The following is a 23,174-nucleotide window of genomic DNA, read 5'->3' on the forward strand; positions in this document are numbered from 1 at the left end:
ATGAGCCACCCACCTTGGCCTCCCTAAGTGCTGGGATTACAGGCATGAGCCACTATGCCCGGCCTAAACGATGTACTTTTGACATTGCAGTATTTCCTTGCACAGTATCAGTTGCACACACATTTGGGAATTTATTAGCTCCACATGATGTAAAAATTTTCATGGAGCAAACCAAGCAAAGAAACAGCTCCAAATCTTTTTTTCTTTTCTTTTTTTTTTTTTTCCTGAGACGGTGTCTCTCTCTGTCACCCAAGCTGGAGTGCAATGGCATGATCTTGGTTCACTGCAACCTCCCTCTTCCAGCAAATCAAGCAATTCTCCTGCCTCAGCCTCCCAAGTAGCAGGGATTACAGGTGCCTGCCACCACGCCCAATTCATTTTTTTGTGTTTTTAATAGAGATGGGGTTTCACCATGTTGGCCAGGCTGGTTTCGAACTCCTGACCTCATGTGATCCACCCACCTTGGCCTCCCAATATGCTAGTATATAGGCATGAACCACCATGTCCAGCCCCTCCAAATCTAAAAACAGTTTTTGAAAATGAAATATCGTAGCCAGGCACAGTGGCTCCTGCCTGTAATCCCAACACTTTGGGAGGCCAAGGCAGGAGGATCACCTGAGGTCAGGAATTCGAGACCAGCTTGACCAATATGGTGAAATGCCATCTCTACTAAAAATACAAAAACTAGCCAGGCATGATGGCATGTAACTATAATCCCAGCTACTGGGGAGGCTGAAATAGGAGAATCGCTTGAACCTGGGAGGCGGAGGTTGCAGTGAGCCGAGATCGCGTCATTGCACTCCAGCCTGGGCAACAAGAGCAAAACTCCATCTAAAAAAAAAAAAAAGAAAAAAATCGATATTGCTCGTGCACTCATCTTGGTTACTTTGAATCATTATACCTGTGCCATGTGACATGCAAGACACCTGGCCTGTCTAACTGCCAGTGTAAAATATAGCTCTTGTTTTGTGTACCATACCTAGTGAGCGCACCCGTGAACGGCTTTGGTCTTGTACCCTAGAAAGCCTCTACTGTTCTCTTTGAGCGACGGACACTTTTTTAAAGAACAGGAAAATATCCTTCATACTGTCCCAAGGAAAGTTCAAGGAGGGCAATATCTTGTTAATTCAAATATGCTTTGAGTCTTGAGTTTTATTTTATTTATTTATTTACTTATTTACTGAGACAGAGTCTCACTCTGTCACCCAGGCTGGAGTACAGTGGCGTGATCTTGGCTCACTGCAGCCTCCGCCTCCTGGGTTCAAGCGATTCTCCTGTCTCAGCCTCCCAGATAGTTGAGACTATAAGCACACACCATCATGCCCGGCTTATTTTTGTATTTTTAGTAGAGACAGAGTTTCACCATATTGGTCCGACTGGTCTTGAACTCCTGACCTCAGATGATCCACCCACCTTGGCCTCCCAAAGTGCTGGGACTATAGGCGTGAGCCATCGCACCCAACTGAGTTTTAAAATATGGATTTTTTTTCTGCTGAAAAGAAAATGTTTAGTTCTCCCCATCCCTCCTCATAATACCTAGACCCATATCCACTCCATTTTGGCAGGATTTTGTGCTGACTGAGGGAAAGTTCACAGAGCAGGGTGTTAAATGGGCCTTACTCTTGCAATGGAGAGAGTACAGAATGCCAGCTATCTGCATAAGGGAGGCCCAGAGAGCCCCTCTGTCTCTGAGGAGAAAGCTGTCTTTATCTTGGCCACATGTGGCCAGCTGTGTAATTGCTGGGGCCTTAACTGCCCTGTGTTCTGGGCAGGGTGACTGCCTGCATGTACCCACAGCTGGGTTAATGAGATCAAGTTTCACTTTCTAGAGCCAGAGTAATCAGGACCAGGCGCAAATCATATCCTCGTAAGCCTGGGGGTGCATGGGTGTCCCCTGCCTTGGCCAAGCCAGGGAGGCCAAATACCATGGCGGACCCTCGCCTGTGTAAGTTGGAATCCTGGGCTCTGATGTATCTGCAGAAAACAGACTTTAGTGTCTCCAATCCTGCGGGAGTCAAATGTCCTTTCTCTTCAGTTATTTCTGATATTGTGGAAATAGGATAGGTATTAAAATAAATTAACTAGAGAAAGTACCTGTTCAAATGTTTAGGGCAGGGATACTACTCTGTCTGATACTATAATGGTAGGTGCATGTCATTATACATTTGACCAGAGCCATAGCATAAGCAACACTAAGAGTGACCCCAGTGTAAACTGTAGACTCTGAGTGATAATGACGTATTGTGTAGGTTCATCAAATTTTTTTTTTTTTTTTTTTTTTTTAGCTGGAGTCTCTCTGTGTTGCCTAGGCTGCAGTGCAGTGGTGTGATCTTGGCTCACTGCAACCTCCACCTCCTTGTTTCAAGCAATTCTCGTGCCTCAGACTCCCCAGTAGCTAGGATTAGAGGCGTGCCACCGCACCCGGCTAATTTTTGTATTTTTCATAGAGATGGGATTTCACCATGTTGGTCAGGCTGATCTTGAACTCCTGACCTCAAATGATGCACTCGCCTTGTGCTGGGATTACAGGTATAAGCCGCCATGCCCAGCCTCATCAATTTTTTTGTTGTGGAGACAGGGTCTGGCTCTGTCACTCAGGCTAGAGTGCAGTGGCTTGATCTAGGCTCACTGCAACCTCCAGGTTCATCAGTTGTAATAAGTGTACCACTCAGGTGGGGGATGTTGATAATGAGGGACGCTGTACCCATTTGGGGCAGGAGGCATATGGGAAGTCCTATAGCTTCCTCTCAATTTTGCTGTGAACCTAAAACTACCTTAAAAAATAAAGTTGGATTTTAAAAATACTAGTGACTCCTGCCTATAATCCCAGCGCTTTGGGGGCCCAAGGTGGGAGGATTACTTGAGCCTCAGGAATTTGAGACCAACCTGGGCAACATAATGAGACTCCATCTCTTCAAAAAATTATTTTTAAAGGCCAGACATAGTGGCTCATGCCTGTAATCCCAGCACTCTGGGAGGCCGAGGCGGGTGGATCACCTGAGGTCAGGAGTTCAAGGCCACCCTAGGCAACGTGGTGAAACTCCATCTCTACTAAAAATTCAAAAATTAGCCAGGTGTGGTGGCATGCACCTATAATCCCAGCTACTTGGGAAACTGAGGCAGGAAAATTGCTTGAATCCAGGAAGCAGAGGTTGCAGTGACCCAAGATTGTGCCACTGCACTCCAACCTGGGAGACAGAGTGAGACTCCGTCTCAAAACAATAATAACAGTAATAATAATAAATGCATATTTGCATTTACTTACATGCTCCATCCTGCTGTAAGGATTTCGTGCCCATCCCTCCCATTTTATCCATCACCTCCCAAAGTTGACTGCACCCCATGCTTCCTCAGAGCTCCTGCCCATATTCCATCCCATCCCAGACACCAGTGCCAGCACATCTCATCAACACAAGTGATGCGTCTAAGTCTCTAATCATCTTTACCTTAAACTTCCTTCTCCTGTTAATCCCTTTCCCCATTTCCATCATTGCCAACATTTTTCTTCAAATCAGCCTTGATACTGGGAGCTCTGTTGCCTCCTCAGCCTCCCTGCTCAAACCTGGGGAGCTTCCATTTTTACACTTTTCAATTCCCACTGCTGTGACTTGAGATCTAGCTCTTTCATCCTCTGTCTCAAGCCTGAGGGAGGAGTCCTTTTTTACCAGTCTAGGAAAAAGAAAGGGCCTGGTGGTGAGCTGAGGCTTCTCCCTGTTTGCAGGGCTGGCGGTTGGGATGAAGAGCTGGACACAGAGTGCGGGAGAGTGAGAACAAGTTAGAAACTAATAGCACTTCCGCCTTTACCTCTCATTTCAGAGAACAGGTTGTAACCTATCAGCATCTAGCCTCTGTATTAATAATTTCCTTTTCTAATATTCATTCCATATTCCCTGAGCCCTCAGCAAGCACTTCAGTTACTTATAGTTCCCAAAACTTCTTATATGACACTAACTTTCTTTTTTATTTTGAGACAGGATCTCGCTCTGTCACCCAGGTTGGAGTGTAATGGCATGATCTTGGCTCACTGTAACATCCACCTCCAGTGTTCAAGCAATTCTCCTGCCTCAACCTCCCAAGTAGCTGGGCTTAAAAGGTGCCTGCCACCATGCCCAGCTAATTTTTTATATTTTTAATAGAGATGAGGTTTCACCACATTGGCCAGGCTGGTCTCGAACTCCTGACCTCAAATGATCTGTCTGCCTCTGCCTGCCAAAGTGCTGGGATTACAGGTGTGAGTTACCACACCCAGCCAACACTAGCTTTTATTCCTGAAGGTTCCAGAGTGGGACCACAAGTGAAGCTAGTGATGAAGGCTGTGACCTTGTTGGCTGGCGGGGGCCTTGATTCCACTGTTGGTCAGTAGGGCCATCAGCTGGGGAGCAGAACTGCATGTGGAGCAATGGAGAGCAAAGCTGAGCTGAAAAATCCTTCAGTACCTCTGCCTCTACCTCTCACTGCATTTAACCATAGCAGCCATGAGTCATGGCGGCTGCTTCACTTCCACCTTCCAGGTATTATGGAAAGTTCTTTTCTGGCCAACTTGAATCTGGAACTGTGCAGGAAAGGGACTCTGAAAAATGTAGCTCTCACTTCAGAGAACTGGTTCTGCCAAGTTGACACCACAAAGCTCCACCCTCTTATTTAATTCATGTTCTTTCTCATAACTGGTCCAGAAAATGTGCTCAGTGCAAGTGTGAGCCAGGAATGGGGAGAATGAATGTGAGATTCATCCAGTAAAGGAGAAGTGGGGAAGGCCTGATAAGGGGGTTAGAGAGCTTCTGGTGAGTGTCATACCTAATACATGCTACTGGATATGTCATTCTTTTTTTTTTTTTTTCTGAAACAAAGTGTCACTCTTGTTGCCCAGGCTAGAGTGCAATGATATGATCTCAACTTACCGCAACCTCTGCCTCCCGGGTTCATGCAATTCTCCTGCCTCAGCCTTCCAAGTAGTTGGGATCACAGGCATGCACTACCACACCTGGCTAATTTTGTATTTTTAGTAGAGACAGAGTTTCACCATATTGGTCAGACTGGCCTCGAACTCCTGACCTCAGGTGTTCCACCCACCTCTGCCTCCCAAAGTGCTGAGATTACAGGTGTGAGCAACTGTGTCTAGCTGTGAGCTGTATTTCATAGTTGAGGCTGAAAGAGTTTGAGTCACAGCCTCTTGTTGTGTAACTACGTGGCAGAGCCAGAAGCCAAGCTAGCCCAGGTCTGTCTGGCTCCAGAGCCCTTGGTCTTTCCATTATATCACAGCACCCTTCAAATGTGTGATATTACCTGACTTTTCTGATGCGTAGTTTTCCATCAGGCTGATATTGGCAAAATGTTATTCACTCTGCCAGAGGTTAGATGTTCTCTAGGAATGAAGATTTGGAGGGATCTCAATCTCCAAATCCATAGATTTCTCTGACTGGTGTGCTAGGCTCCTAAAGATGACAAGACACAGATAGCTCACTGGCCCACATCCACTTTTTAATTGCCAGGCAAGGATTTACTCCTGATCTTTAGCCAAGTCAGTATACAGCACTCTCTTAAGCCTTTAGCATGACTTCCTGAACTGAGTCAGTCCAGAGTACCTTGATTGGCAACCCCAATCCCTGTCCCACAACTTGCTTGGTCCTGAATATGGCCATGTATTGGTAGACAAAGGAAGGGGCTGCTGACTCACACCGGTAATCCCAGCTCCTCGGGGGCCTGAAACAGGAGACTTGCTTGAACTCAGGAGGTGGAGGCTGCAGTGAGTCAAAGTCATGCCATTGCACTCCAGCCTGTGTGACACAGCGAGACAAAGGGGCTCTGGAACAGAAACCAGCTACTTGGCGCTCTCCCCTGGGGGCATCCAGCAAAGGATGTTGAAGGTTGCTTAGTCCCGATCTCATCACACCCAAAAAGAGGTTGCTCCATGCTTAGTTCTATTTACAATCCTCTTACTTTTCCCACCAAAACACTACCAACAAGATGGTGGTATAATTGTGTGTCTCTGCAAAGCATGTACACACACACACACACACACACACACACGCACATGCATTGTATTCTTAGCTGAGATGAGAGCAGCACCACCTTGGAGGAAGAATAAGGGGAATGGGATATGTTGACTCACCCTTACAGGTTAGATAATGTCACTAACACATCCTAAATCACCCCCTATGAATGAAATATAAATATGAAAAAATGCATTGTATTTATAAAAACAAAGCTGTAATGTGATTAGTTGCATGATTAGTAACTTTTTTTTTCCTTTTTTTTTCTTTTTCTTTTTCTTTTTTTTTTTTTTGAGATGGAGTCTTGCCCTGCCACCCAGGCTGGAGTGCAGTGGCGCAATCTCAGTTCACTGCAATCTCCACTTTCCGGGTTCAAGCAATTCTCCTGCCTCAGCCTCCCAAATAGCTGGAATTACAGGCGCCGGCCACCACGCCTGGCTAATTGTTTTGTATTTTTAGTAGAGACAGGGTTTCTTTGTGTTGGCCAGACTGGTCTCGAACTCCAGACCTCAAGTGATCCACCTGCCTCAGCCTCCCAAAGTCCTGGGATTATAGGCGTGAGTCACCGTGCCTGGCCATGATTAGTAACTTTAATACTGCATCTTGTTTAGTACTTAATCTTTTAAAATCTTTGTTATATTAATTTTGCATTTTTGGCATAATCCAGAAAAAAGAAAAATAATTTCTGGGTGTTAAATAGTTATTAATAAACATTTATTAAAGCCAAACAGATAATTGGGCAAAAGATTCTTACAGAGGAAAAAATTTGAGATCAAGGAGGAAGTTTGTCCTCGTGGAACCTCTTTCCTCTTTGCTATAAGCTTGTGTGGGAGTGATATATGTGTTAAGACTGTGTCTCTTGGCCAGGCGCAGTGGCTCATGTCTGGAATTCTAGCACTTTGGGAGGCCGAGGCAGGCAGATCACTTGAATCCAGGAATTTGAGACCAGCCTAGGCAACATGGCAAAACTCTGTCTCTACAAAAAAAATACAAAAAAATTAGCCAGGCATGGTGGTGCATGCTTTTGTAGTCCCAGCTACTCAGGAGGCTGAGGTGGGAGGATTGCTTGAACCTGGGAGGCGGAGGTTGCAGTGAGCAGAGATGGTACCACTGCACTCCAGCCTGTGAGAGAGAGTGAGACCCTGCCTCAGAAAAAAAGAAAAAAGAAAAAAGAAAAGAATGTGTCTCTTGCTGTTGGAACCGCTCCTTTCCATCCCATTCAAAATTTTGGGGTATTCTAAAGAACTTCCTATATCCACAGTAAAAGCAAATGTTGTATGGAGGTGTAGGAATGTAAGAGTGAGAATTTGTTCTTAGGTGATAGATACCTTTCCTTCAGTGGTAGAGGAGGGAGTCCACAGAAGCTTGTGGTCATAGCGTGTAAATGTTGCCTTCTTTTCAGCAACTGGAGTGCAGTGGCACAATCTCGGTTCACTGCAACCTCCACCTCCCAGGTTCAAGTGATTCTCATGCCTCAGCCTCCCAAGTAGCTGAGATTACAGGTCCCCACCACCACACCCGGCTAATTTTCCTATTTTTAGTAGAGATGGGGTTTCGCCATGTTGGCCAGGCTGGTTTTGAAATCCTGATCTCAGGTGATCCGCCCGCCTCGACCTCCCAAAGTGCTGGGATTACAGGCATGAGCCACTGCGCCTGACCGTGCAACTGAATACTTCTTATAACGTTCAGAAACCACCAGATGAGAGAATGCTGTCTGTCCTTAATGTAAGCAGCCCTTGGAATTGTTTCTAGAGCTGTCATGAGTTGCCGATGGGAAGGTGACATGAGCCATCAGTGTCAGTCACAAATTCTCCGTTCAGCCTGATCTATGCCTCTAGAGAGAATTCCCAGGAAGGCAAGTTTTTGCCATAACCTTGGGAATCCAGTATGTATGGACTGAACCAGGGTTCCCCATACCTCCCCCTCTTTTATGTACACTACAATCACCCTGTGATTGACCCACTCTGCTGAGCGGAGCGTACCAAGAGGGAGTCTAGATCTTAAACAGAGCTTTGATTGATTGGGGATGAAAGGGGGCAGATTCTGTATGAGAGCAGCAGGCACTATGAATTTCTCAATTTGAAACAAAAATGCTTTAATGCTACTTATTGTTGTTGTTTTATTGTGAAAAGTAGTCGTTCTTCCATATGGTTGGCTTTCTTTCAAGGCCAATTGCACAGTCTGTTCTTTGGGGGCACCGCATAGCCCTATAGTATGCTTAAAATGCGTAAAAGCTTAGAGGAAGACTAGTTCTCTGGAGAGAATCCTGTGTTTGTCCAAGAACTGGATCCCTGCCTCCTCCCACACAGTCACTCTGCAGCCAGTTGCATACTTGGCGGAGAGATTTATGGGGCTGAACATACAGCTGCAAGTTTTCTTTTCTTCTACTTTTTTTTTCTTCCAAGAACAGTGTCCTGCTGTCAGGGCTGTGTGCACTAGACGCAAACACATAACTTATTTACTACAGCAGTATCCAAAACCCCTAAGTGGTGTCCTTGCTGAATGTGAATGTTTTCATGAATATGAAACATTCTAAAGATGTAAGGAATTCCTAGATACAAGCCAATCTTGACTCGGTTTACATCTCTGTCTAATATTTTGGTGAAGGACCATCCAGGAGTCTAGTTACACTGTACAGCTGTTTCAGTTCTAAAACAGCTTGGTTAATGTGGATACCTTATGGTCAATATCAGAAATTCCTTAACAGAATCTGACTGCTCTGTTTCCTTTAAAAGTATGCTGATTGTTTATAGTGGCTTCTGGATTCTCTGTCCTTGGGAGGTTCTCTTAGATTGGGGCAAATTCCCTCTCATACCTGTGTTGGTTTTTGTTTTTATTTTGATTTTTCCTTTTTGATTTGAATGAATAACATCATCTCTTAACACCTATTGCCATCTCCAAGACAGAATCCCAACAGGCTTTTCTGGGTATGGACCCATGCAATGGTTTGTCCGCCTTTCAACAATTTGCATTCTCTTGGCCGTTTGGGGGAACAGGGATTGTGCATGAGGAAGGATGGAAGAGGAAAACCAATCTTTATTTAACATTCAGTGGTAATAAACACTGGGATTGTACTTAATTAGAGTTAATCCTCATAATAAACTTGATCCCCATTTTGCAGATGAGTAAATTATAGCTCTGAGAATTTCTAACTTGCCCAAAGTCATACAACTAATAAATTGTAAAGGTGGGAGTTAAAGCAATTTTTTATTGAACTATATAGAAAATGTACAAATTATTTATACACATCTCCAGTTATTACAAAGGGAACTGCTAGGCCGGGCCTAGCTCACGCCTGTAATCCCAGCACTTTGGGAGGCCAAGGTGGGCGGATCACCTGAGGTTGGGAGTTCGAGACCAGCCTGGCCAATATGGTGAAACCCCATCTCTAAAAAAAAATACAAAAGTTAGCTGGGTGTAGTGGCAGGTGCCTGTAATCCCAGTTACCTGGGAGGCTGAGGCAGGAGAATCGTTTGAACCAGGGAGGTGGAGGTTGCGGTGAGCCAAGATTGTGCCACTGCACTCCAGCCTGGGTGACAGAGCAAGACTCCATCTCAAAAAAACAAACAAAAAAAAACAAAAAAAACCCCGAAAACAAACAAACAAAAAAACCAAAGTGAACTGCTATTGTAACCACTATGAAGAAATTCTAAGACCATAGATTATATGTATACTCTTGAACTTTACATAAATTAAGTATGCTATAGTTATAGTATTGAGTACATATTTAGGAGTATAATTACTGGTCATAGATTTTGTATACATATTATATATCTAAAGTGATCTTCTGCCTAGATGTGCTATGCTTTATTGAAAGTGGGACCAAACTATTAGGTCAAAATACTTGTTTATCTATTGGATTCTGTGAGTTTTGTTTCATGTAATTTAGGGCTTTCTTGTTGGGTGCATGTATGTTTTTAATTTTCATATCCTTCTCATGGATTGGACCTTTTATCATTATAAAAGTTCTCTTTTCTGCAGCTGCCTTCATCATAAGTCAAGTGTCTGTGTATGGGGTTTAGTTTCTGGATTTTCAATTCTGTTGCATTTGTCTATCTGTCTACAACAATACTACACTGTCCTAAAATAATATAGCTTTATGATATATCTTTTCGCTTTTTTGTCTGTTTGTGGGCATGAGAGAGACTCTCATCTTACATTCTTTCATTTGTACTGTTCTGAACCTCGGTTAACATATCCAAAAAGAGTGTTTTCTTTACAAATTTAGTATAAACAAATGCCTGGTCTAGTTCTTGTAAACAGTAAACCAAAGCTGTTGGTTGTTGTTAATAGTAAATGAGTTTTTTAATCGCTAACAAGTAGAAGTTGTTTTTTTCACCTAAAATTTAAGAACTGAAATACACTTTTTTTTTTGTTTTTTTTTTTGAGACAAGGCCTCACTGTGTTGCCCAGGCTGGAGTGCAGCAGTGTGATATCAGCTCACTGCAGCCTCTGCCTCACTGATTTAAGTGAGTCTTGTATCTCAGCCTCCTGAGTAGCTGGCTAATAGCTGGGATTACAGGCATGCACCACCATGCCTGGCTAACTTTTTTATTTTTAGTAGAAATGGGGCTTCACCATGTTGGCCAGGCTGGTCTCAAACTTCTGGTCTCAAGTGATCTACCCGCCTCAGCCTCCCAAAGTGCTGAGATTACAGGTGTGAGCCACTTTACCCGGCCATGAACTGAAATATACTTTGAAGTTCCTAGTAAGTATAATTTTTTTCTGCCCAATTTATCAGATGGAGAACGAACGCTTTGTGAAGTGAAGTTGCATGTTCACAGCAGCTCAGCTCATGAAATCCAGGGCTGAGACTAGAGCTTATCTCCAGTCTCCTGATCCAGTGTTTTCTTCATTATCCTACATTTAATTTTAGCCTTGGGGGAACCATCACTGAGGAGAGAAGAAGGAAGAGAATGAGCGTATTCCTGAAGATAAACTTTTTTTTGTTTGTTTGTTTGTTTTGAGACGGGGTCTCACTCTGTCACCCAGGCTGGAGTGCAATGGTGCAATCTGGGCTCACTGGAACCTCCGCCTCCCGGGTTCAAGCGATTCTTCTGCCTCAGCCTCCTAAGTAGCTGGGACTACAGGCGCCTGCCACCATGCCTGGCTAATTTTTGTATTTTTAGTAGAGATGGGGTTTCACCATATTAGCCAGGCTGGTCTCGAACTCCTGACCTCGTGATCTGCCCGTCTCTGCCTCCCAAAGTGCTGGGATTACAGGCGTGAGCCACCGCGCCCAGCCGAAGATAAACTTCTTAAGGAATTCATTTTTGCTATGAAGGGTGCCCCCCCATTGAACATAGTAACATTCATGCTGTGTTGATCACCTCATACCGAATTTCTCACCCACCTACAGAAGACAGATGGTAAATTATTTAATCCTCTGCTGTCCTGTTTCTATTATGAAGCAAAGATTGCAATAACAACAAAGAAGGAATGTGAGTGGAATGGGTAATGTCAGTTAAAGGCAGAGATTAGGGGATGCCATCAGTCACTGTGATGACTGGTGTGTGGGGGGAGCTTGCTGGCTGCAGCATTGTTACCATGGGTAATTACACACTTTATATTCATGTGTTATCCTTCCTCCTGGAATCTTTAAACTCTTCATCCAGGAGACACTAATCTTCACCTTATTATTCCATCCTAGTGTCACTCTAACAGAAGAACAGGGCTGCCAACAGGGAGAGGGAACTTTCTCCTTTTCCTCCAGGTTGTAATAAACATGGTTATTTGTTATTTGAACTCTGGCTGAAGAGAACACCCTATATGCCCCTGCCAGATATGGCCCAGGTGTAGAGATTAGTCCAGGTTATTGTTAAAAGAGTGAAAATGGCCGGGCGCGGTGGCTCAAGCCTGTAATCCCAGCACTTTGGGAGGCCGAGACGGGCGGATCACAAGGTCAGGAGATCGAGACCATCCTGGCTCACACGGTGAAACCCCGTCTCTACTAAAAGATACAAAAAACCTAGCCGGGCGAGGTGGCGGGCGCCTGTAGTCCCAGCTACTCCGGAGGCTGAGGCAGGAGAATGGCGTAAACCGGGAGGCGGAGCTTGCAGTGAGCTGAGATCCGGCCACTGCACTCCAGTCCGGGCGACAGAGCGAGACTCCGTCTCAAAAAAAAAAAAAAAAAAAAGAGTGAAAATGCCCCTGTCACATTCCCCAGGATTTTCTTCCATCTATCAAGATGATGGCAATGGTGTTGGCAATGGTGGTGATAATGATGATTATTGAGTGAGCATTATTCCATTTTCGGGCATGATGGAAGGAAAAGTCAAATGCAGTGTTCTTAAGAAATTCAGCTGGGCCCAGTGGCTGACATCTATAATCCTAGCACTTTGGAAGGCTGAGGTAGGTGGATCACTTGAAGCCAGGATTCCGAGACCAGCCTGGGCAACATGGTGAAACCCATGTCTCTAATAAAATACAAAAAAATTAGCCAGATGTGGTGGTGCACACCTGTAGTCCCAGCTACTAGGCAGGCTGAGGAGTGAGAATTGCTTGAACCCAGGAGGTGGAGGTTGCAGTGAGCTGAGATTGTGCCACTGCACTCCAGCCTGGGTGACAGAATGATATTTTGTCTCAAAAAAAAAAAAAAGGAAAAAAAAGAAATTCGCTATAGGCTGGCACAATGGCTCACACCTGTAATCCCAGCACTTTGGGAAGCCAAGGCAGGTGGATCACCTGAGCTCAGGAGTTCAAGAACAGCCTGGGCAACATGCCAAAACCCTGTCTCTATAAAACTTAGCGTTGGCGTGATGGCACACACCTGTGGTCCCAGCTACTCAGGAGCCTAAGGTGGGAGGTTATAGCTTGAACCTGGGAGGCAGAGGTTTCAGTGAGCCGAGATCGCACCACTGCACTCCAACCGGTGTAAAAAAGTGAGATCCTATCTCAAAAAAAAGAGAGAAACAAATAAACAAATAAATAAATAAGAAGAGAAGAAAAGAGGTGCTTAGACACCAGGCTGGGATGCTCATCTATGTGGTGTCTGTGCCAATTTGGGGGAAGCTGATTATCCATTGCTAAGGGGGCAGAGTAGTGTAGGTCTTAAGTGTACAAGTTTTGAGTCAGATCCTGGTTTCACCACTTACTAACTCTGTGAACTTGGGCCAATTACTTTACTTTCTGAGTCTACCCCCTCAATCGTCAGATGGAAATAAAAATAGTAGGACCTGTGTTGGGAATTTTTAATGAAATTACACATGTAAAAAGTTTTGGAAAATGGTTAGATGTTCTTATTAGCTATTATAGCATTGCCCATGCTGCCTGGCAAGTTGTGACCTAAGACGTCGTCTGGGGATATGAACTACTATGGTCTGAATGTTTACATCCCCTCCAAATTCATACGCTAAAATCCTAACTCTCAAAGTGATCAGGTATTAGAAGGCAGAGACTTTGGGAAAGGATGAGGTTGCTGGGTCAGAGCCCTCATGAGTGGAATTAGTGCCCTTATGAAAGTGGCTGGAAAGAGATTCCTTGCCCCTTCTACCATGTGAGGACATAGAAGGTGCCATCTACAAAGAGGCAGCCCTCACCAGACACCTGCCAGCGCCTTGATCTTGGACTTAACCAAGATCCAGAAAAGGGAGAAGTAACTATTTATTGTTTATAAGCCACTCAGTTTATGGTATTTGATGTCTGTTGTAGCAGCCCAAAGAGACGAAGACACGGATGGACCCAATGGCTAGGCTTCCTCAGGTGTAGGACAGAGAGGAGAAATAACGAATTATAAGAAGATAGTGCTTTATCTCAATGTGTATGACATTGCTTTCACAATCTGAGATCAGGTTATGAAAATCAGATGTATGATTTGGAGTAAAGTTTAAAGAAACAGGAGCAATCAGAATAATAACTTTTCTTTCAAAAATCTAAATTTCAACAGCTTTCAAATATTTCTTAATCTACTCATGATTTTTGTTGCTCTGCTTCACTCTCAGTCTTTTTCTTTTTGATGTTTTGGCTGCCAAAAAGCCTGAGTTCTTATTCTCAGGAGGTCTGATTATTATCTCCGATAATGGTTCTAAACTTAGTCATTTTTTGTCTGTCATTATTATGATTAGTGTTGAAGTTTAAAAAATAGCAAAATTTGGCTCTAAGAATGAAACAGACTTCCATCAAGTAGTAATTTTATTGTTTTTTGTTTGTTTATTTTTTGTTTTTTGAGACAGAGTCTTGCTCTGTTGCCCAGGCTGGAGTGCAATGGTACAATCTCGCCTCACTGCAGTCTCTGCCTCTCAGGTTCAAGCAATTCTTGTGCCTCATCCTCCCAAGTAGCTGAGACTACAGGCACACACCACCACAGCTGGCTAATTTTTGTATTTTTAGTAGAGATGGGGTTTCCCCATGTTGGCCAGGCTGGTCTCGAACTCCTGACCCCAAGTGATCCGACCGCCTCAGCCTCCCAAAGTGCTGGGATTACAGGCAAGAGCCACCATGCCCAACCTTTAGGCAAGCAATAATTTTAATAACTAAAACATCAGCCTTCTTCTTGCATGAGGCAGTTGATGCTCATAGTCAAAGAAGGCTCTCTTATAATACTAACAGGTATGGGATGAGCATTTAAACTAACTTTTGGTAGAAAAAATCCTAGCAGATAATTATCGGCATTGTTTCTCAATGTAGTTCTGTACACACATCACCTGATATACTCAATGAAATTGCAAATCTTGGGACATACCTCCAGAGGGTCTGATTTGGTAGGTCTTGGGTGAGATCTGAGAATTCATACCTTAGAATGGGATCCCAAAGGTGACTCATGTTTACGCTACGGTTTGAGAGCCGCTTTTTTGTGTGTTTGGGTGTGCCTTTTCACTTGAGCAACTGAGAAGTGAAAATGGCTCAAATAATGTTAACCGAACGCATAGCTAGAACTTCTAACACGCAACTGGACTCCAAAAGTCTTCCTCATTAAGTGGTGCATTTCCTAATGTAAGTATTCCAGAGAGATGGGCTGGATACCTAGTAGGGATGTGTAGGAAAGAATTCCACTTTTTATGGGAGTTGGATCAGGATGATCTCTAGAACACAGATGAGTGCTCTACTTGATTAAGGTTTTAGTCATGGCTTGCTACTTAACATCTTGTTCTGCTTTCTGTATCATTTAACTGGGCAGCCTTTCCTACTCTACTAAGCAGATCTCAGCTCGCCCTGGTCATTTTCCACATCTATTTGTGTGTATCTTATCATTCTTTTCTGTCTGACTCCTTCTCTGTACTGTTAAATGTTTTATGTTATTTTCAGGGATAGTCAGAAGCAGCCTTTCCCTTCAATCCTTCGTTCTCCTTCAAGATCAGAAAGAAAAAAACAAGAAGGCATTGACATGAATGCAACAATTTCTGGGATGCAAATTTCTTGGTGAATACAGACTTCCATGGCAGTGAGAAGACAATTATGTAATCATAGGTGTAGTGTTTCTCCCCAAACTCACTCCCACTGTGGATGAAACAATCGAATCATTGTGATGGGACGCCAGCCTATAAGAACAAATGTGCAATTGAACAATCCCATGGGCACTCAATCTATCCAGAGGATTATTGTGCATCTGCCAGGACTGGCGCAGGGAGAGGAATTGGAGACAAGATTATTTAGTGAGTTTGGCTTACTATCAGGAGGAAGGCTGAAGTTCAGCCTAGGTATTTATCCCAACCTGATCACACCCTGAAATGTGCTGAGTCCTGCCTCCTGCTTCCTGTTAACTCTTACAAGGCTAAGTTTGGTTCTTATAACATTTTTTTTTTAATTCTTCAAACAGGGTCTCACTCTGTTGCCCAGGCTGGGGTGCAGTGGCACCATCTCGGCTCACTACAACCTCTGCCTCTTGGGTTCAAGCAATTCTTGGGTCTCAGCCTCCAGAGTAGCTGGGATTGCAGGCGTGCACCACCACGCCCAGCTGATTTTTGTATTTTTGCTAGAGATGGGGTTTCACCATGTTGGCCAGGCTGGTCTTGAACTCCTGACCTCAGGTGATCCACCCACCTCGGCCTCCCAAAGTGTTGGGATTACAGGCATGAGCCACCATGCCCAGCGGTTCTTAGAACTTTCCTCCACTGCCCACTTGCTTGGAGACATTACTTACCAAAGCTTCATATTACTTGTGAAAATTTTGCTCTTCCTTTTCATTAGAGAATTTGCTCTTTATCCCTTCATTTGAAAGTGAAGGTACTACCTCCTTGTGGGAGATGAGTTACAGAGCAGTTATATGAGCTCATGATTGATCCCGTTTCCAAGAACTAGGGAAATGCAATCCCATCTTTGAAAACAGATCCGATAAAGATAATTATAAGGGGGGAAAAAAAAGTATCACAACCTTACTTGAACTCTTGTTACCACCAGTGGGTGGCACCTAAGTCACCCCACCTCAAGTAGAAGGCCTCCTAAGGTGGCCCCCTGCCATTCAGAGGTAGTCATGCATTCTGTGTGTTTGTGCCTGTGTGCTTTTGAATATAGAGGAGAAATAATTTCCCTCAGGCTGAGTGCTTCCTGTGGTTACTCATAATGTGTGTTGATTTTCAACACATAGTGTACCATAGATGTTAATTGAAAATTCATTATAACTGAATATGTTTCACAGTAATACCTACATTTCTAGATCGTTTTGTACATTTTTGCTAATAGGACATGGGAATTGCTGGAACCACAGCAGTTGTTCAGACCACTTAGGGAGAGATGACATCTTTCCTAACAGCCTAAATCTATTTTTATTTTATTTTTTATTTTTGAAACCGAGTTTCGCTCTTGTTGCCCAGGCTGTAGTGCAATGACACTATCTTGGCTCACTGCAACTTCTGCCTCCCAGGTTCAAGCCATTCTCCTGCCTCAGCCTCCCAAGCAGCTGGGATTACAGGCATGCACCACCATACCTGGCTAATTTTTGCATTTTTAGTAAAGACAGGGTTTCACCATGTTAGGTCAAGCTGGTCTCGAACTCCTGACCTCAGATGATCCACCTATCTTGGCCTCCCAAAGTGCTGAGATTACAGGTGAGAGCCACTGTGCCCAGAGTATTTTTTTTTTATTTTTAAAATTTATTTTATTTTATTTTATTTTATCGAGGCAGAGGGTCACTCTGTTGCTCAGGCTGGAGTACAGTGGTGCAATCTTGGCTCACTGCAAACTCTGCCTCCCAGGTTCCAAGTGATTCTCCTGCCTCAGCCTCCTGAGTAGCTGGGATTACAGGTGTCCACCACCATGCTTGGCTAATTTTTGTATTTTTAGTGGAGACTGGTTTCACCACGTTGGCCAGGCTGGTCTAGAACTCTTTTTTTTTTTTTTTTTTCTGTAGGTAATCGGGGAACAGGTGATGTTTGGTTACATAAGTAAGTTCTTTAGTGGTGATTTGTGAGATTTTGGTGCACCCAACACCTGTGGTCTCGAACCCGTGACCTCAAGTGATCGCCTGCCTCAGCCTTTCAAAATGCTGGGTTTACAGGCATGAGCCACCGTGACTGGCCCTAACAGCCTAAATCTAAAATTACTACCTTGAATATTAACATGATAAATATTTTTAAGGCATTGTTTTTTGCCTTATACAAGGAAAAAGTTTGAAATAAGTATCTAAGTTTACATATTATTCAGAGTTTTTTAGTGACACAAAAAGCAACCCAAAACCTTAATTGAATAAAAAGCTTCTTAAGAAGCTGAAAGAAGCTAAACATCAACACCGTAAGATATTTGAGTGGACCTAGGGACTGATTAACAGTTAAAGAGAAGAAACGTTTGTCATCCACTATTCTGTGCATGCCTGAGAACTTGCCTATACATATTGTACTATATAAATATTGTACTTCATGCAGAGCTGTGGAGTGTGGAGGTCAGATTCCAGATGCAGCAGTTAGTCATGTGACCTTGAGCAAATAATTTAAGCTCTCTGACATTTAGTTTGTTTATAAAGATTGCATTGGGGGCCAGGCATGGTAGCTCACGCCTGTAATCCCAGCACTTTAGGAGGCTGAGGTGGGTGGATCACCTGAGGTCAGGAGTTCAACACCAGCCTGGCCAACATGGTGAAACCCTGTCTCTACTAAAAATACAAAAATTAGCTGGGCGTGGTGGTGTGTGCCTGTAATCCCAGCTACTTGGGAGACTGAGGCATGAGAATCATTTGAACCCAGGTGTAGGAGGTTGCAGTGAGCCAAAATCCTGTCACTGCATTCCTGCCTGGGAGACAGAGCAAGACTCTGTCTTAAAAAGAAAGACTGCACTGGGGATGATGGGTTGCCAATGACAGAAATCAGCTAACCTAACAAAAAAGAAAAAAAAAAAGAAATTGATTAGAAAGATATTAAGTACGTAAAACAAACAAAGGCAGATCCAGAAAACCAAGCTTTTTTTTTTTTTTTGAGGTGGGATTTGCTCTTATTGCAACCTCCACCTCCCAGGTTCAAGCGATTCTCCTGCCTCAGCTTCCCAAGTATCTGGAGTTACAGGCATGCGCCACCATACCCAGCTAATTTTTTGTACTTAGTAGAGACGGGGTTTCACCATGTTGGTCAGGCTGGTCTTGAACTCCTGACCTCAGGTGATCCACCCCCTCAGCCTCCCAATGTGCTACAGTCATGAGCCACCAAGCCTAACCTGGAGAACCGAGCTTGATAAAGGACAGGAACCAAGGCAGATTTGGGGACCCAAATACCAGAGCAAATGAACTTTCCTGTGTTATTCAGCTCCACAGTCAGTGGTCCAGGAGACAGAGTATGATTGGCCAAGCTTGGGGTCAGGTGACCCTGTGAATAGTGGGAGGGCAGGGCATGTTGGTTGACATTCCTATCCATACTACCCACAGCAGAGGAAAGGTGATACCTGAAAAGGATATCAAGTCAATTGTAGTGAAATGAAGCTGGATAACCAAAAACTAATAGATGTCACCATATGACTTTTAGGACAGTTTTTATTAAGTGTGTAAAGTACTTGGATTGGCACTTGAGAAATAATAGATTTTTCAACATATGACTGAATCGATTGAGAGGTTGCCTGCTATTTTGAAAAGGATCCTGCCTGTGATACTCTGCCTCCTAAACTAAATTGTAAGCTTCATGAAGGCAAAGATGCTGGTATTTATTAGGTTGGTGCAAACGTAACTTGTAATTGCTTTTGCACCTACCTAATAAATCTTTATTTAAGTTCTCCACACACTCGTTGGTATAAGATGTTGTGGGCTTTTTCTCCAGAACACCTGTGACAGAGGGTCTTCACCTGATAATCTATACCCCTAGAGATGTGCTCAGGTGGCAGCACAAATAAGGAGGTTTGTGGGAAATGAGCAGTTCACAGTGCGCTTGCTGTGATCCCACTCTTGACTGACTGCTCTGGACAGCATGTGGGAATGCAAGGGAGTGAGACTGCCTTTACGCCTAGGGTAGCCTTAAAGCGGCCTTACTTCATGAAAGACTGCATTCGTCACAAACTTTGGCATTTGAGAAATGTGTGTGTACATGCACTTACACAACAAAAACAAGAAATGACCTTTTTCTGTTTTTCTTTTTTTTTTTAATTTTTTTATTTTAGGCAGGATCTCACTTTGTCACTCAGGCTGGAATGCAGTGGCATGATCTTGGTTCACTGCAGCTTCAACCTCCTGGGTTCAAGCAATACTCTTGCCTCAGTCCCCCAAGTAGCTGGGACTACTGGCAGGTGCCACCACACCTGGCTAATTTTTTTATTTTTACTTTTTGTAGAAACAGAGTTTCGCCACGTTGCCTAGGCTGATCTCGAACTCCTGAGTTCGAGTGATCTGCCTGCCTTGCCTCTCAAAGTGCTAGGATTGCAGACGTGAGCCACTGCGCGTGCCTGGCCTGTTTTTCTAAAATTAAATTCATTTGAAGTGACTATCACCAAGCTTCATGACAAGTTCAATGTCAGATCATTTTGGTGTCCCTTGCCTGTGTCCTTCCCACTTGAGATCATGTGCACCACACCCCACCCCAGCCCCCATCCCAGGGCTTATAGGCAGTCCAGTGAAATGAACCCTGACCAGTATTAGTGACTGGTGCCACTGGCCCTTGGCCAAACAGCCCTGCTGACTGACCTTTTCCTACCCTTGAACACCTGGGTAAAGGTTCTGCGCAGAGGTTACCTGGTACTCATCCTCCCACACGTACAGCCTTGACGATCCTAGCTTCTGAGGCCTCTAAGAGCTCCTCAGTCAAGAGGTACACAGGACCCCATCTTGAACCAAACCAGCCTCTCCCTTCTGTCTACAAGGATCTACCCACTGTTAGCATCAGGGCCCTCTTCCCTTCAATGTTTATTGTTTTGTTTTGTTTCATAATTTAACTAAGAGCTTTATGGAGATATAGTTCACATACCATGCAATTTTTCCATGTAAACTGTAGAATTCAGTAGTTTTTAATATATTCACAGAGTTATGTCACTATTACAGCAATTTTAGAGCATTTTTATCACCCCTAAAAGAAACCCTGTACCCATTACCAACCACTTCCATGCCCCACCCCACCACCCCTGCTCCCAACCCTAAGGAATAAAAAATCTACTTGCTGTCTCTGTGGATTGGCCTATTCTGGACATTTCATATAAATGGGCTCTTACACTCTATGGTCTATTCGAATGATTGGCATCTTTTACTTAGCATAATGTTTTCAGGGCTCACCCATGTTGTAGCATGTTGTATGTTCCACTTTATGGCTGAAAAATATTCCACTGTACGGATATACTGAATTATATTTCTCCTTTCATCTGTCTTTTAAAAATTTTTTAAACATATATATATGTTTTTAAAAACATATATATAACTATATATTATATATTTTTATGCAAAGATTTTCTAAATTTTATTTTAATTTTTGAAATGAAGTTTCACTGTTGTTGCCCAGGCTGCAGTGCAATGGTGTGATCTCAGCTCACTACAACCTCCACTTCCCAGGTTCAAGCAATTCTCCTGCCTCAGCCTTCCAAGTAGCTGGGATTACAGGCACCCGCCACCATGCCCAGCTAATTTTTTTGTATTTTTAGTAGAGATGGGGTTTCACCATGTTGACCAGGCTGATCCACCTCAGGTGATCCACATGCCTCGGCCTCCCAAAGTGCTGGGATTACAGGCATGAGCTACCGCACCTGGCAGATTTTCTAAATTTTAAATGCTGGTCAATTAAAACAAACACAGTGTGCGGCAGAGGACACAAAATTGTGGTTAAGACTAAATGCTAAGGCCAGGTGTGGTGACTGACACCTATAATCCCAGCACTTTGGGAGGCCAAGGTGGGAGGATCACCAGAGGTCAAGAGTTCAAGACCAGCCTGGCCAACATGGCAAAAGCCTGTCTCTACGAAAAACACAAAAAATTAGCTGGGCGTGGTGGCACACACCTGTAATCCCAGCTACTCGGGAGGCTGAGGTGGGAGGATGGCTCGTGCCTGGGAGATGGAGGAGATCGTGCCACAGCATTCTAGCCTGGGCAACAGAGTGAGACTCCATCTCAAAAAAAAAAAAAAAGAGTAAATGCTGAATGTGATCCCGGAGTGATGCGGAGACATGGCTAATCTCAGGGAGTCTGCAAAGGGTCAGCTGGAGGGGGCACTCACCTGGCAACTCCTGTCCTCTTATTTGACAGTGCAAAAAGGCTATTCATCTTTTTGGAGAAGGAAATCCCTGTATCTATGGAAAAGACAAGGGATTTGAAAGGCCCAAGTCTAGAGTCTAAAGCTCTGGACTGGGAAGGAGGTGAAATTCTTCTCATTCTTTGGCTCTTGAGTCTGCTGCAGCAGAAAAAAAACAAAGCCCAGGCTGATGCCTACATCAAATTACTGCTAAATTGTCTTGCAAATTACTGTGGCCTAGTTCAGGATAGATTGTAACCTGCTAGCGTGACCTTGATTATGACTGTGACCTCCACCATGGTTGAAAACTGCTGATTTTGTATAAGATGTGCCCTGAGCCCCGGGCGCGGCGGCTCAAGCCTGTAATCCCAGCACTTTGGGAGGTAGAGGCGGGCGGATCACTTGAGGTCAAGAGATCGAGACCATCCTGGCCAACACATTGAAACCCGTTGGTGAAACCCGTCTCTACTGAAAATACAAAAATTAACCAGGCATGGTGGCGGGCACCTGTAATCCTAGCTACTCGGGAGACTGAGGAAGGAGAATCGCTTGATCCGAGGAAGTGGAGGTTGCAGTGAGCCGAGATTGCGCCACTGCACTCCAGCCTGGGCGACAGAGTGAGACTCTCTCAAAAAAAAAAAAAAAAAAAAAATGTGCCCTGAATCTGTGTAGACAAATTTGTGGAACCAAGAAAAGAGAAACAGTAATAGTGTGATCTTATGTGGAGAAAACACCCTCGTCATGTAGGTTGGGGAGTGGAAAGTATCTAAGTTTATGACAGCAACAGCAAGTGTTTATTGAGTAAATAAGCAGTCTCTGTACTACTGCCCACTTTTCATTTTGTTTTGCCTGTGACCATGAAGGAAGTGGATATTTTTTAAAAGGAAAGAAATTAATAGAACTCAGCATCGGTGTAGTGCTTGGTGTTTGCAACGAGGTTTCAAATGCATTATCTAGTCTGAGCCTGTGACAATAGGCATTTTTACCTGTTTTACAAATGAGGCATTTATATCATTGAGACATAGAAGAGGAGAGATTACTTGATTAAGGTATTCCACCAAAAGGACCTATAACTTAAATCTGTATCTTTGATTCTAAGTACCCCATCTTTTCCACAGTGACAGAGCTTTCCAATACTCTCTCCAGTACTCTCCAATTTTGTTGTATCTAAGTAAAAAGTATAGATATTTTTGAACTTAATACCATGTTTAAGTTTATATTGATATTCCCCACATAGAAAACAGTAAAAGGAAATGATGGTTCCCAAGGTGTTTTGGTATGTTTTACATTCTTTGGTTGAGTCTCAACACCAATAATTTATAATTGGGAGCAAGTGTGCCTGTGAATTACTGCAAGTAGAAACTCTATAGATGTCATTAATTCTTACAACAGTCTTACAAGGTAGGTATTACTCTTATTATTATTATTAATTCCTATTTTAGGGTTGAGGGAAATAAAGCTCAGAAATTTAAATACCTAGCTAAAGCTAGTACGTTTCTGAGTTAGGATTTAAGCCCAATTTTGTAAAACACTAAGATGATTTTTATTATTATTATTATTATTGTTATGCTGCCTTCCAGAAAACGTGTAGCTCCTTGGAAATTATTGAATTGGAGTCGTCAGCTGGATA

General features: G+C 43.6%; 1 protein-coding gene across 1 annotated transcript in view; it reads left to right on the top strand.

The window, feature by feature from the left end:
• The window catches only part of DEPTOR (DEP domain containing MTOR interacting protein), a 188,568-nt gene that overhangs the window by 163,579 nt on the left and 1,815 nt on the right, over window positions 1–23,174 (top strand). The gene's annotated exons all lie outside the window — the stretch shown is intronic.

The sequence above is a fragment of the Trachypithecus francoisi genome, unplaced genomic scaffold (assembly GCF_009764315.1).
Source record: "Trachypithecus francoisi isolate TF-2019V2 unplaced genomic scaffold, Tfra_2.0 Lachesis_group7, whole genome shotgun sequence".
Taxonomy (NCBI): Eukaryota; Metazoa; Chordata; class Mammalia; order Primates; family Cercopithecidae; genus Trachypithecus; species Trachypithecus francoisi.